We start from the raw sequence: 13,747 nt of genomic DNA on the forward strand, positions 1-13,747 counted from the left end.
TCCGTTAGATCTCTTATGCTATTTTCCCCACTAGCAAACAGGCACTAGGCCTTTGTTTTTGTTATACTTTTGCCAAAGGATCAGATGTTGAGCTTGAAACGTGAAGGTCACCGTTAGGCCTGCACTCTTGAGCTTGATGTCTTTCTGTGCTTTTTTCAAATGCTCTAAAAGATTAGGTTTGTTCTTTGCGATACCCGAAAAACAAGTAACCGCTGTATGGGAGCTCAGACGCAGTGTAAGCATATATTGACCGTGTGTAGCACAACTTGAACTTGTGATCCAGAATGAAACACTGCATATGGATGATAATTGGAGATTGCTTCAAGTAAGAGCAGACGAGCACCACAGCATTCTCTCCTTCCTATTCATTTGGCGGGGTAAGTCCTGGAAATGTCACTTTTAACACAAGTGACACCACCATTATTGTTTAGTTTTTAAATTGGGGGGGGGGGGGGAATGGCTCATTCTGTGTCTTGGGACTTGTGGGAAAACGGCAAGTGAACAGACAACATGAGTGAAGTTTGAGGAAATCCTCTCTTCATTAGACAGCCTTATACACCAAGAGACTGTCCATCAACGACTCTCCAAACAAAAATTGCTCTGCTAGAGACCCCAAGTATGTGGCCGGCCTCTCTTTATGTAAAAAATGGTGTGAGGAGCACACTCGGAGCAACTTGTGACCAGGGACACAAAAACGAGATTTAATTTGTAATGTTCTTTGACCTGCAATCAATTAGCAATGCAAACGTATTTGTTATTATTAGTACTAATTGAAACTGCCACTGAAAGGAAGGAGGAGGAAGAAATTGTCTGTCTGCTTATTTGCACTGTTAATGTTCAGAAAACGTGGATCCGCCAGGTTGTTTCTCTTGGCACATGCAAGTCGGAAAGCTTCAAGGATGTGATGATATGTCAATGTTTTCTTTTCCACTGTTGAAACACTTTCATCAGTTAAATTGTATCCTGTGAAAAATGAGACAAAGTTAAATAGATACTTTATTAATCCCGCAAGGGGAAATTCACATACTCCAACAGCAGCATACTGAGAAAAACAATATTAAATTAAAGAGTGATAACAATGCAGGTATACAGACAGACAATAACTTTGTATAATGTTAACGTTTACCCCCCCGGGTGGAATTGAAGAGTCACATAGTGTGGGGGAGGAACGATCTCCTCAATCTGTCAGTGGAGCAGGACAGTCTCAGTCTGTCGCTGAAGCTGCTCCTCTGTCTGGAGATGATCCTGGTCAGTGGATGCCGTGGATTCTCCATGATTGACAGGAGTCTGCTCAGTGCCCGTCGCTGTGCCACAGATGTCAAACTGTCCCGCTCCGTGCCTACAATAGAGCCTACCTTCCTCACCAGTTTGTCCAGGCGTGAGGTGTCCCTCTTCTTTATGCTGCCTTCCCAGCACACCACCGCGTAGAAGAGGGCGCTCACCACAACTGTCTGGTAGAACATCTGCAGCATCTTATTGCAGATGTTGAAGGACACCAGCCTACTAAGGAAGTATAGTCAGTGCATCTGTATGGTGCATTTGTCTGTAGGTGCAGACGAAACGGAGAAAAAAATGTGGATTAGGGAAAAAAAACAGGTTGAATGTCTGAGGAAAACAATTACATGTAGATAATTGAAACAAAAAGTTCTAAACATGACCAAAGAAAGAACAAACACAAAAAGGCCAGATTGTCAGTTCACTTTGCCCTTTCAATAGCAAGGTTTTGTTGAAGGACGGCAGTCTTCTAAGGAAGTATAGTCGGCTCTGTCCTCTCTTACACAGATCATCAGTATTGGCAGTCCAGTCTAATTTATCATCCAGCTGCACTCCCAGATATTTATAGGTCTTCACCCTCTGCACACAGTCACCTCTGACGATCACGGGGTCCATGAGGGGCCTGGGCCTCCTAAAATCCACCACCAGCTCCTTGGTTTTGCTGGTGTTCAGTTGTAGGTGGTTTGAGTTGCACCATTTAACAAAGTCATTGATTAGGTCCCTATACTCATCCCCCTGCCCACTCCTGATGCAGCCCATGATAGCAGTGTCGTCAGCGAACTTTTGCACGTGGCAGGACTCCGAGTTGTATTGGAAGTCCGATGTATATAGGCTGAACAGGACCGGAGAAAGTACAGTCCCCTGTGGTGCTCCTGTGTTGCTGACCACAATGTCAGACCTGCAGTACCCGAGACGCACAAACTGAGGTCTGTTTGTAAGATAGTCCACGATCCATGCCACCAGGTATGAATCTACTCCCATCTGTCAGCTTGTCCCTAAGGAGCAGAGGTTGGATGATGTTGAAGGCGCTAGAGAAGTCTAGAAACATAATTCTTACAGCACCACTGCCTCTGTCCAAGTGGGAGAGGGATCGGTGTAGCATATAGATGATGGCATCCTCCGCTCCCACCTTCTCCTGATATGCGAACTGCAGAGGGTCGAGGGCGTGTTGAACCTGTGGCCTCAGGTGGTGAAGCAGCAGATGCTCCATGGTCTTCATCACATGTGACGTCAGAGCGACAGGCCTGAAGTCATTCAGCTCACTAGGACGTGATACCTTTGGGAGTGGGGTGATGCAAGATGTTTTCCAAAGCCTCGGGACTCTCCCCTATTCCAGGCTCAGATTGAAGATGCGCTGTAGAGGCCCCTTCAGCAGTCGTGGCGATACTCCATCTGGACCTGCTGCTTTGCTGGCACAAAGTCTCCTCAGCTCTCTGCTCACCTGTGCTGTTGTGGGATGTCTCTCTCCTATGCTGGTATCAGCAGAAGGATGGGTGGAGGGTGGGTTAGGGTGGTCAGACCTGTTAAAGAAGTTGTTCATCTGGTTTGCTCTCTCCACGTCTTTCTCAATGGTGGCACCCCGCTTCGAGCTGCAGCCAGTGATGATCTTCATCTCATCTTTCATGCTGTTATTCTACAACTTCTGCTCCAGCTTTCTCCTGTACTGCTCCTTCGCCGCCCTGAGCTGAACTCGGAGTTCCTTCTGCACGCGCTTGAGCTCATGCTGATCACCGCCTTTAAAAGTCCTTTTCTTCTGGTTCAATAGGCCCTTGATGTCACTTGTAATCCATGGCTTGTTGTTAGCATAGCAGCGTACTGTTCTTACTGGAACTACAATGTCCACACAGACGTTGATGTAGTCAGTAGTGCAGTCAACAACCTCCTCAATGTTCTCACTATGTGATCCCTGCAGGATATCCCAGTCTGTAGTTCCAAAGCAGTCTCTCAGAGCCATCTCTGCCTCAGGGGACCACTTTCTGAATGAGCACGTGGTTGTAGGTAGGAACTTCACTCTTGGTTTGTAGTGAGGATGAAGCAGAACCAGGTTATGATCTGCTTTCCCAAGCACAGGCAGCGGGGTGGCGCTGTATGCGTCTTTAATAACATTGCTAATGAGAACAAAACCTAAATAGCCTACAAGGGTGATGTTTAGCTACTTTGAAATTTCAGCAGACCTTGAGCTTAACAGCCATAAGGCCCACTCCAGACTACCACAAGGTGACAAAAAACAAGAAATACAGTAAACCACAAAGGAAGTGCAGGCAGTAACCGATTCTGTGTCTGAGAGGTGGTAAAGAGAGTATGAAAATGGTATTTAACTACATACAGAAATGAAGAGTATGATGACCCCAAGATTCTTTCATAAAACACTGCTTTAGTTAACAAAAACAAGATGGAGAAAAAGATCTTGTTAATGATATTCTTTAATCAGTTAATACTAAGGAAGTATGATGATCATGTAGTTTACTTTTTCTATAAACCTCTCATCATAATTGACATTGAGAGTGAACACAAGCTAGTCTACAAGTGAATGAAAACTATTAATATTCATCTGGTGAAATCTGCCAACAACAGGGTGTAAGCGAGCTACTGTATACCACAGCCGCCATATCAATCATGTTTAGTAAAAAGTGAGTTTAGTTGTGCTGACTTCTAATGAGGAAATGGAACATCTTTCTATATTGTGGCAATGAAGCTTTTCCAAAGGTGGCAAAGAAAACCTTTTGCCTTGCCCTTCAAGAAATGTTGTTTGCAGTGGTGAATTAAAAGGCAGGTGTTTGCCTAATACTGAATTTAATTTCATAAGCTAAGGAGCAATTGGCATAACACTTTGGTTGTAGGAAGTTAGTGAGAGAAAAAGGCTGGCCTGGGAAATAAGTAACAATGAGGAAAACATTTACAGTTTATATTCAGAAGCAAATGCCAAAAATGAGGACTTCACAAAATAGCCTCGACTATTCTAAATCTTTTTTATTAGGTAGGCAAAGCTTTGAGATGATTGCCAGCAGCACAGTAACTTTGCTAACAGAAGACAACAGAACAAAGGTCTGAATCCAGAAACTAGTGAAATGGTACGGGAAGTTGCTTTGGGATGACAGAGAATGCATTATGAACCAATAATGTTTCAGTATTGCTGTCATATTGTCTATTTAATTGTTAATTAAAATCCACTGTCAGAACCCGAATTTTTAAGAAAAAGCAAAACTCGACTAGAATCCTGTAAGGGAGAAGATAATGATGTTGATGATGGTTAGAATAACGATTCTGTAAAATTTATGGAGAACTCCCAGATGTCAGTTTTTACTGTATTATGACAGCCAATTAGTGAAAATCTAGCACACTTGACTAATTGCGATTCTTCTAAAATAGACAGTTCCAGTTATCGCCAAATTAGAAAGTCCTAAAGTGCCTGTCTGTGGCAAGGACGGCAATTAGTCACATCTGAATAAAATGACAAAATTAATTCTGCACAGGCCATACTCGGAAGATAATGAATAGCTAAAACTATAAAAGGGGAACATGTGCATACAGAACCTTCAAGAATATTTAATACGAGTCCGAGGGATGGACCTGAAGATGGAGCACTGGGGACGTACATCGTATAGTCACTTAAGTTTCAGTGGCTGGGTCTCAGTGTCAGGTTTTTAATTCTGAAGATCTTCTATTGTAATAATTCCATCTTAAATACCAAAAGAAATAGTTATCTTAATCAATTTAATAACAGAACACAAATCTACAACTAAATGTAACAACACAAGTAAACGTTAACATTTAACATTATACAAAGTTATTGTCTGTTTTTCACCTGCATTATTATTATTCTTTAATATTATTTATTGTATCATTATGCTGCTGCTGGAGAATGTGAATTTCCCATTGGGATTAATAAAGTATCTATCTATCTATCTATCTATCTATCTATCTATCTATCTATCTATCTATCTATCTATCTATCTATCATGAGTAAACATTTTACAACTAATCAATAACTGAACATTATTTTTTCAACAGTACTTGAAGATGATGTGAAGTGTAAACATAATACAGTGGATGCTGCAAAGAGGAATGACCAGCAAATACGATACTTGGGGCAGTCAGATTTAGGGTAAGCTGGGTTTTGTCTTTATCCTTACAACACTGACTTTCTTCCACCATTAAAATCGTAAATCCACTAATGGCATAAAAGTCACTCATCTCACCTTGCTCTTTAACGTCTTTAACTATCTCATATGCAAGTGATCCATTGTAAAAGACATCAGCTCCCTCTTCGGCTATTTGTCTAAGTTTTCGCTAACTTGGCGAATCTGATGATTTCACTTCTTTTCAAGATTTTCTTCTTGGAGTTGCAAAATACTTCACTGAAAAAGAAACATATTGAGATCTGGTTAAAATCATTTTACAGTTCTGTGAAATGCAGAATAGGCTTCACAGGAGAATTTTCTTTTTAATATAAAAATGTTTTTTTTTAATTTTTTTTTTACATTAAATATTTAAACAAAAGTGATGTTTAGAATTTCTAAGCACATATCGTAAAAAGGGCCTGAGAATAAAATAACTTAAATCGTATACGTCATATCAGTTACTCTTTATTTTATAAAGCACTTTTTACAGCAAGCATTATCAGAAGTCAGTAGATTTTGAATGGCAGAATTATGTGATTTTATTGTTTTCATGAAGATTTGCAAAGTTTGTTTGCTGAAGTAATTTTAATAAGCTTGTGTGTTTTAATGCGCCACCTTTGAAAGCTCCGTTGTTAGATAGATAGAGCTGCTAGTTTTCCAAGAGGTCTTTACTAAGTGTTGCTCCTAAGTTTAGATTCCTTGTTGAGCGTGCGTTCATTTTTTAAAACTGTGGCCCAATGACGTAACGTGTCCTGTTGCTGTCAGTCCATGTGAATGGCAAACAGTGTTGTTGGCATGAACAACAGGGGGTCAGCCTTGTAAAGTAACGCAGAAAAGGGCAGCAATTGCAGAGAGCTTGTGATGACATCACGAAAACAGCAATGAAAATAACTAACAAAAATTGAAAAAAAAATTCATTCTATACAGTAATGATCTATCACCTAAGAGTAGTAAAATCAAATTTTTTTTTTCCCAAGCACAGAAAAAGAAATTCTGGTTTAGAATGTTATTACTGAATGTTATCGGGCCACAAATTGTGACTTATCTTATTTAAAATTAGTTTCTCTTGATAAAATCCGAGTTTGTCTCTAATGTTTTGAAATACTCTTCTGTTTATATTGAAACTGCTGTCCTCTCACAAAATAAAATGCTCCGTTTGAAGCTTTGCTGCCGTATTAACTAGGCCTGTACACGCAGAGCAACAACTCGGAGACAAAAAGAATACATTAATTATAGTTATTGCTATGAACTATGAATTGTACAGAAATACTTTTTCTCTTGAGAGAAACAGAATATTAAAGGAAGTGTTGTTTTAGAATTCCAATACTTACTTTCTTCCTTGAGTATTTAGTTTCTATTGTAAGCAAAATATTTATAGAGCTTATTAAACAAAAGTCTTGTTTTCTCAATCATATTAAGGAAGCCATTCCGACTTTATTTTGTATACAGTATTATATCGATATTAATGTCTGATAGAACCTCAAACCACTTTATACAGTATAAGAAAATGTTTTCTAGTCTCTGGCCAAGCCAGAAATGTGATTTTTTTAACCTGTAAAAATGTATTTTTTAAATCATATATAACAAATACAGCCACACAAAGTATCCTGTTTTAAGTGGAAGCAAGCAGCAGGGTAGCAGATATGTTTAGATATAATTGCTGTACCACAAGCTCTTACCATAAAGACGTTTCATTCTCAATCGCCTCCTTTTCTTTTTCAGTTGCCCCAGCAAGAGCCCTTCGTAAGGGATGACCAGTCTCTGCCAGTGTAATACGAGGTTCAAAAAGGTCCTTCCAGGGTAATCTGCCATAACGTTTGTGAGCCAATTGGTATCCTCGAATCTCACCAGGAACAGCAATAGCCAATGCTCCTAAAAACAGAAACCGGAAATGTGTTTAATTTACAATAGCAATTTTCTTTTGTACATCCATCACAAAAGCAAATTAACTTCTTATCATATGCACATGGTGTTCATCATTCTTCACCACAGTTTGTTTTCTGATCCTAGTGATAGGAGTGACTTGTGCATATGTGGAAGAAATGAAACTCCATTCTCAAGAAAGTTTGATAACTTTATTAAACACATTTGCATGCATGGAAAGACAAACCTCAAAGCACTCTGGTCTGCCACAAGGCATCTGAATACTTCATGGATGAAGAACACCTGAAAAGGACTTTTTAATAATGTCTTTTTATTGAACTTTCTTTATATTGTGATTAAAATGCATGACATACCACTTTATAGCATAAAGGATTTGAGCATCGTGAGTATCTCTACTTCAGACAGTAAAAATGTTACGTTGTTAATTGTCTAAAAGTCAATCAGGTCTAGGTGTTCACCCATGAAAGATGGCATCTCCAGCTGTACAAATTCTTTTCTGACTGCTGACATTTCCATCCATCCATTGTCCAACCCGCTGAATCCGAACACAGGGTCACAGGGGTCTGCTGGAGCCAATCCCAGCCAACACAGGGCACAAGGCAGGAACCAATCCTGGGCAGGGTGCCAACCCACCGCAGGACACACACAAACACAACAAGCGACAATTTAGAATCACCAATGCACCTCACCTGCATGTCTTTGGACAGTGGGAGGAAACCCACGCAGACACGGGGAGAACATGCAAACTCCACGCAGGGAGGACCCTGGTAGCGAACCCGGGTCTCATTACTGCGAGGCAGCAGCGCTACCACTGCGCCACCGTGCCACCGCTGACATTTCCAACAGTTATATTTTAAAATTACTAATATTAATATTTAACTTGGCATCAAAGCTAAATAACAATTTAAGAGCAAAGGATTCAAATAATCTTAATTGCATGAAATCATTTTAAAATCACTTTAGGTCCACATAAAGTGTTATAATGATTAACTTGTTGTGTATGTGGTTTTTCAGTTTGTATTCTCAGTTACAACCTTTGCTAAGAAAGAAAGAAAGAAAGAAAGAAAGAAAGAAAGAAAGAAAGAAAGAAAGAAAGAAAGAAGCCCACCTTTTCTGGCGAGTTTGGAGTTATTTTGAAACCTGTTCTCTGTTGCTGCTCGAGGAGCCGTCTCTCTGGCCTTGATAATTTCTACTTGTCCTGAGGACCCAAAGCACAGGAAAGTACATTATAACAATTTAACATCATTAAAATGTAAGTTTAATTGTGTAACTCAGAATATTTAAACATAGTATGACGGTGGTCGGGCGGCACGGTGGCACGGTGGGTAGCGCTGCTGCCTCGCAGTTGGGAGATCTGGGGACCTGGGTTCGATTCCCGGGTCCTCCCTGCGTGGAGTTTGCATGTTCTCCCTGTGTCCGCGTGGGTTTCCTCCGGGCACTCTGGTTTCCTCCCACAGTCCAAAGACATGCAGGTTAGGTGGATTGGCGATTCTAAATTGGCCCTAGTGTGTGCTTGGTGTGTGGGTGTGTTTGTGTGTGTCCTGCGGTGGGTTGGCACCCTGCCCAGGATTGTTTCCTGCCTTGTGCCCTGTGTTGGCTGGGATTGGCTCCAGCAGACCCCCGTGACCCTGTGTTCGGATTCAGCGGGTTGGAAAATGGATGGATGGATGGATGACGGTGGTCTTGATGTTACATAAGGTATCCCTTATATTTACAATTTCTCAAGATCCATATCAGCCTGCACGTAAAGCTCTGTTAAAGCCAAGCTCTTTCATTTTTTAACTTCTGGCCCTTGACGGTCTCCCTCTGCCTAACCCTACCCAGTTTACTTTGGAGTCTTCTGTTATGTGGACACTCGTCGTGTTCTGTAATACTAGGTACTCTCTAGTGCTCTGTGGTGTTTTAACAAGAGTGGCTTTGCAGTAAAAGACTTGGACTGCAGAGCATACAGCTGAGGTTTAGTTCTACCCACTGAGCTACCATTTGTCTCCTGGGAAAATCACTAACCACTGTGTTCTTAGCTGTATAAATAATAATTATTTTGTTAAAAGGAACGAGCTGTACTATAAATGCTGGGTTTTTGATTGATTTCATTTTTGAAAACTTTGCATAAAAAGAATGTTTGATTTGATGTATTCCTACACTACAGACATGCTTTTTGAAAGTAATAGTGTTGCACAAAAATATTTAAGATGACGTTTTAGATAGCTGCAAACGAGTTCAGGAACAGTGATTTCTTATTTTTTCACATTCGCAGTTCTGTTTTAATTACACTTTTTCTTGCAGGACTTACCAGTTGAAGCATTATATATAAAATAAATGTTAAAAAACAACCCTCCTCCAATTCCAGCACTGTGAGCATTCATGAGTCCAATGCATAGTAATGCTGCAATGCAGGCATCCACTGCTGAGCCCTTTTGCTTAAGGATATCCCTGAAAAAGACAGAATATAAAATGAAATGGCAATTTAGCCTTCGCTCTTGTGGGAAGTCTTGCCTTCACTTTGATGATTTCAAGATGCCTATAATATAAAGCAGTTCCACTATTCTGCTGCATGTCAGACACAAAGCTAAAAGATCAGATCTTACCGTCCGATTTCAGAGCAATATCCCTGCAACTGCTGCCTTAAACGTGTGAGCGGGTTTTGCTGGAGGAGTATTTGCTGTGAACGATTCCAAAGTAAAGGCCCAGAAAGAGAATGGCCAACAGCAGGGCCTCTACGACAGCAATCTTATATTTTTTTTATCTTGATCCTAGAGGTTTAAAGAAAAGGATTGGTGAGGATGCATAAGTAAGAAGGTATGAGTAAGTTGCCATTGTCGTTTAATAACAGACATTTCACTCCGTGACAGCCTCTTAACTTTGTGATTGGTATCGTTTAGAGAAAGCTGAGTCATGATGCCTCAAAGGAAATACGGTTAAGGTGTTTGCTTACGGCCTCCTCCTCTTTTACCACCAAATTACTTCCCAGTGCCATATGAATTGACCTGTTTAAATACATTTAAAATACTTAAGTTTAATTTTCTCAAATGGTAATTAATTTCATAAAGTTAAAAAAGATGAAAGTGAGTGCCTGTGCCATTAGTAAATAAAAATACTAAGATACATAATAAGAAAGTTTGCTTTTATCATGATGTTTAATTAATTGGACCTCTTTAGGGGTTCTGAAATACGGTATATTTTAACCTCGGTTTTGGAATTCATTTGTACTTCTTGTTTGCATTTTTTATGTTGCCATGTTAATGACATCATTTGAATGGAGGAGTGGCATTATGTGGTGGTGGCACTGCTGGGCACGCATCAACTCATGATGTATCAGACAACATTATTTGAAAATAATCAGTTCTGTTAACTTTTCTTGCATATTTGTTGGGTGATTGAGAAAAACTGGGGTACTCGTAGGAAAACCTACAGAAACACAAGCGAAAGTGCAAACTCCACAGAGGAAGGGCTCAGGCCCACCATCCGAACTGACTACTCGTGTGCTGCGAGCCAGCGGTGTTAACCCCTGTACCATTATGCTGCCCTTTTATTATGTACGTTATGTTTTATGATATATTTTAAAGATAAAATACACATGACAAGATCCTGTACTCTTATAATTGTGTATAAGTCGAGGTTTCCTGGCCATGATTTAGTTTGGTGTTTGATACACTGTATTAATCCCCAAGGGGAAATTGTCTTTTTGCATGGCCTTTGGAGATCAGAGCGCAGGGTCAGCCATTCTACAGAACCCCTGGAGTAATTTTCAGGTTAAGGTAAGGTGACCATCCGTCCCCTTTTTTGGACAACTGTCCCCGCTCAGAAACATGTCCCCGGTTTCAGTTGGTTCACTTTTTTTGAATGTATCTCATCACCATGATAATTTGAACTTGGCGCGCGTGCGCGGTGTTTTGACAGAGGTTATGCTTTACCGCATCCTGCAATTTTGACGAGAAATCAAGTGATAAGCTTTCGCTTTGTACTCTGTAGTGTTTTGAGTCCCTACTTGTGGTCTGTAGATTCTAGCCCCCAAATGTCCCCGGGTTGTCCCAAAAAATTCTGGTCACCTTAGTTAAAGGCTTTGCTCAACGGCCCACCAGAGTAGGATCACGTCTGACAGTAAGTGGGATTTGAACCGGCAACTTTCCAGATACCAGCACAGATCCTTATCCCCGGAGCTAATCATCTGACAAGTATAGGGCTCATATTTTTAAATGTATTTACAGTTTTCAGAGGTAGTTACCAAAAAAGTCTGGGGATTGAGGTCACACTCAATATTGTGCCATTCTACGAGGTATCTTTTTTATAATAAATCATTTGCCTAAATATATCACAGGGGAGGACTCCTTCTTGCCTATCTCATTTGAAAAATATATCACCTAACATTAATGTGTTTTTCGTAACAAATGAGACTTTGTTCTGGATTTTTTCAGTCAGATTAACTACTATGTATTTAGTAAATACTGCATGACCTCCAGGTCAATTGTGCAAATTGCACCATAAACCTAAAGTCAATCAATATAAAAGGAATCATTATGTAATAATTATTATTAATAATAACATTCTGTCTGTAACAATTATGCAATATATAGTTTAGATCTATTTTGTGGTTTTTGTGATGTGCAGATTCTAATAATAATGTTGTTCTTTTTTAAAGATTTTACAGACTTGTTTATTTTCCATCTTGCTTTTTTTTTCATTGCAATGCATTAGAAGCTGTGACGTGACCTGTCTTGCTTACTTGAAATAATCTTTAATTACCTTCCACATCTCAATGGGAAAAGAACACCCAAGTTATTTAAAACTGGAAAAAATTAAATTGACTTTAAAAAGTAAAGTTCAGAAATTCTTTTGAATCTAAAAGTTCTAAAAGTCCTTGCTGCCCTTTTGGATATTTCAGTATCTTGGAGTGATTGTTTCATGTAACATCTTTTTTTTTCCCTGCTTTCTGGATGTGGTGAGAGCGTTTTATCTGATCTGAATAAGATATTGTATTTATCTGATGGATTTGCAATTTACTTATTGTAAGAAAATTATTAAAATCAATACAATAAAGAGAGAAAATTAGAGATTGGCCCTGTGCTAGGCTGGCGTCCAGTTTAGGGTTGCTTCCACAGCCCAGTGTGATCCTGACTTAGCTTAAGCTGATTTGAGAATGTTGTTATGCAGATGGCAATGACAGAAAAAAAATGACACTTTCAAAATCTTTAAAAGAAAGAAGAAGTCCACAATAAAGTCTGTGCAAAGCGCCAAGGTGTACACATTTCATCACCATCAGCCATGAGGTCAAAACATTAATGATAGCATCATTTTTCCAGACTAGCACAGACATAGCTGACGGGATATTCAGTGTTATAAAGCTTTCATTATCTTACCATTTAGAGAATTTAAAGCTTGATGGGGGCTGTCATTACCTAACAGGTCAAACTGTTCTCTGTTCATACTCTTGTGACCAGGAAATCTGTTGAAGGCAACAAAGAATTACCTTGATGGAATACAAGCTTCTCTTTTAACTCGGGTCTCTTTCTTTTCCTCTAGGTTTTCACCATAGCTTTACTGCAATGACTTCTTTGCTGTTTACTGGAGGGAGAAATTGGAATTCATTGAAGAAAAAAAAAAAAGTATGGCTGCCATTAAAGTATACATAAGTTATTACAAATTCAGTATTGTATAATGCACTTGTCAGACCGCAACCTGGAGATGTCATCACCCTGCTCCAGATATATTTGCACTTTAATTAGGCCACCATTCATACGTGACTGCAAAACCCTTTTTTAATTCAGAACAACGAAAGGTGATATTAAAAGGTAAACTCTAAAGGTACTGGACTGGAAACTGAAGCAAAATACAGGTGAGTTCAGGTGATAGTGTCGCAATAATGAGACATTACACAGATAAAGGTTTGGAGCAGCCACCTGTATAATGTGGTATCCTCGCTGCAAAGTCGTTTGTTCAATAAAGAGCACTGATGTGCATACAACAGAGTCCACAACAAGACTGACCCATAGGAGAAACGGTTAGACTTTTAAAGGGGAAGACAGGAAGTGAGGTCATATGGGTCTGGCTCAGGTTCATCTGCCATTGGTTCAAGCCCGGACGTGACATCACAGGGGCCGGAGCAGGTAAGGTCTTCTTCCATTGGCTCGGTCCCAGAAGTGGCGTCATGAGAGCCAGGTGAGATCTCCCAGGAATGGTCTACAGGCAAGGGAAAAAAAAGAATCAGTGCACTCTGCCACATCCCCTGAGCCCTTTAGCTGCCTCCCATGCGCACGTGTGTGACAATAGATAGATATATGGCCGGCTGTTCATCCCGGCCAATACCCCCAGGCCGCCAGCTGGAGCTCTCCCTGCAGCATGGAGGTGCCCCAAGTGCCAGCAGGGAATTATGGACCATGGAGTTTTCATCCACAGACCTACTGGATACTACAGGGGCCCTTAGAGTATGCTGCAGGGAGGCCCAAGGACTATTACGTGCCCTATAACCC

This window comes from Erpetoichthys calabaricus, chromosome 18 (genome assembly GCF_900747795.2).
Source record: "Erpetoichthys calabaricus chromosome 18, fErpCal1.3, whole genome shotgun sequence".
Classification (NCBI taxonomy): Eukaryota; Metazoa; Chordata; class Cladistia; order Polypteriformes; family Polypteridae; genus Erpetoichthys; species Erpetoichthys calabaricus.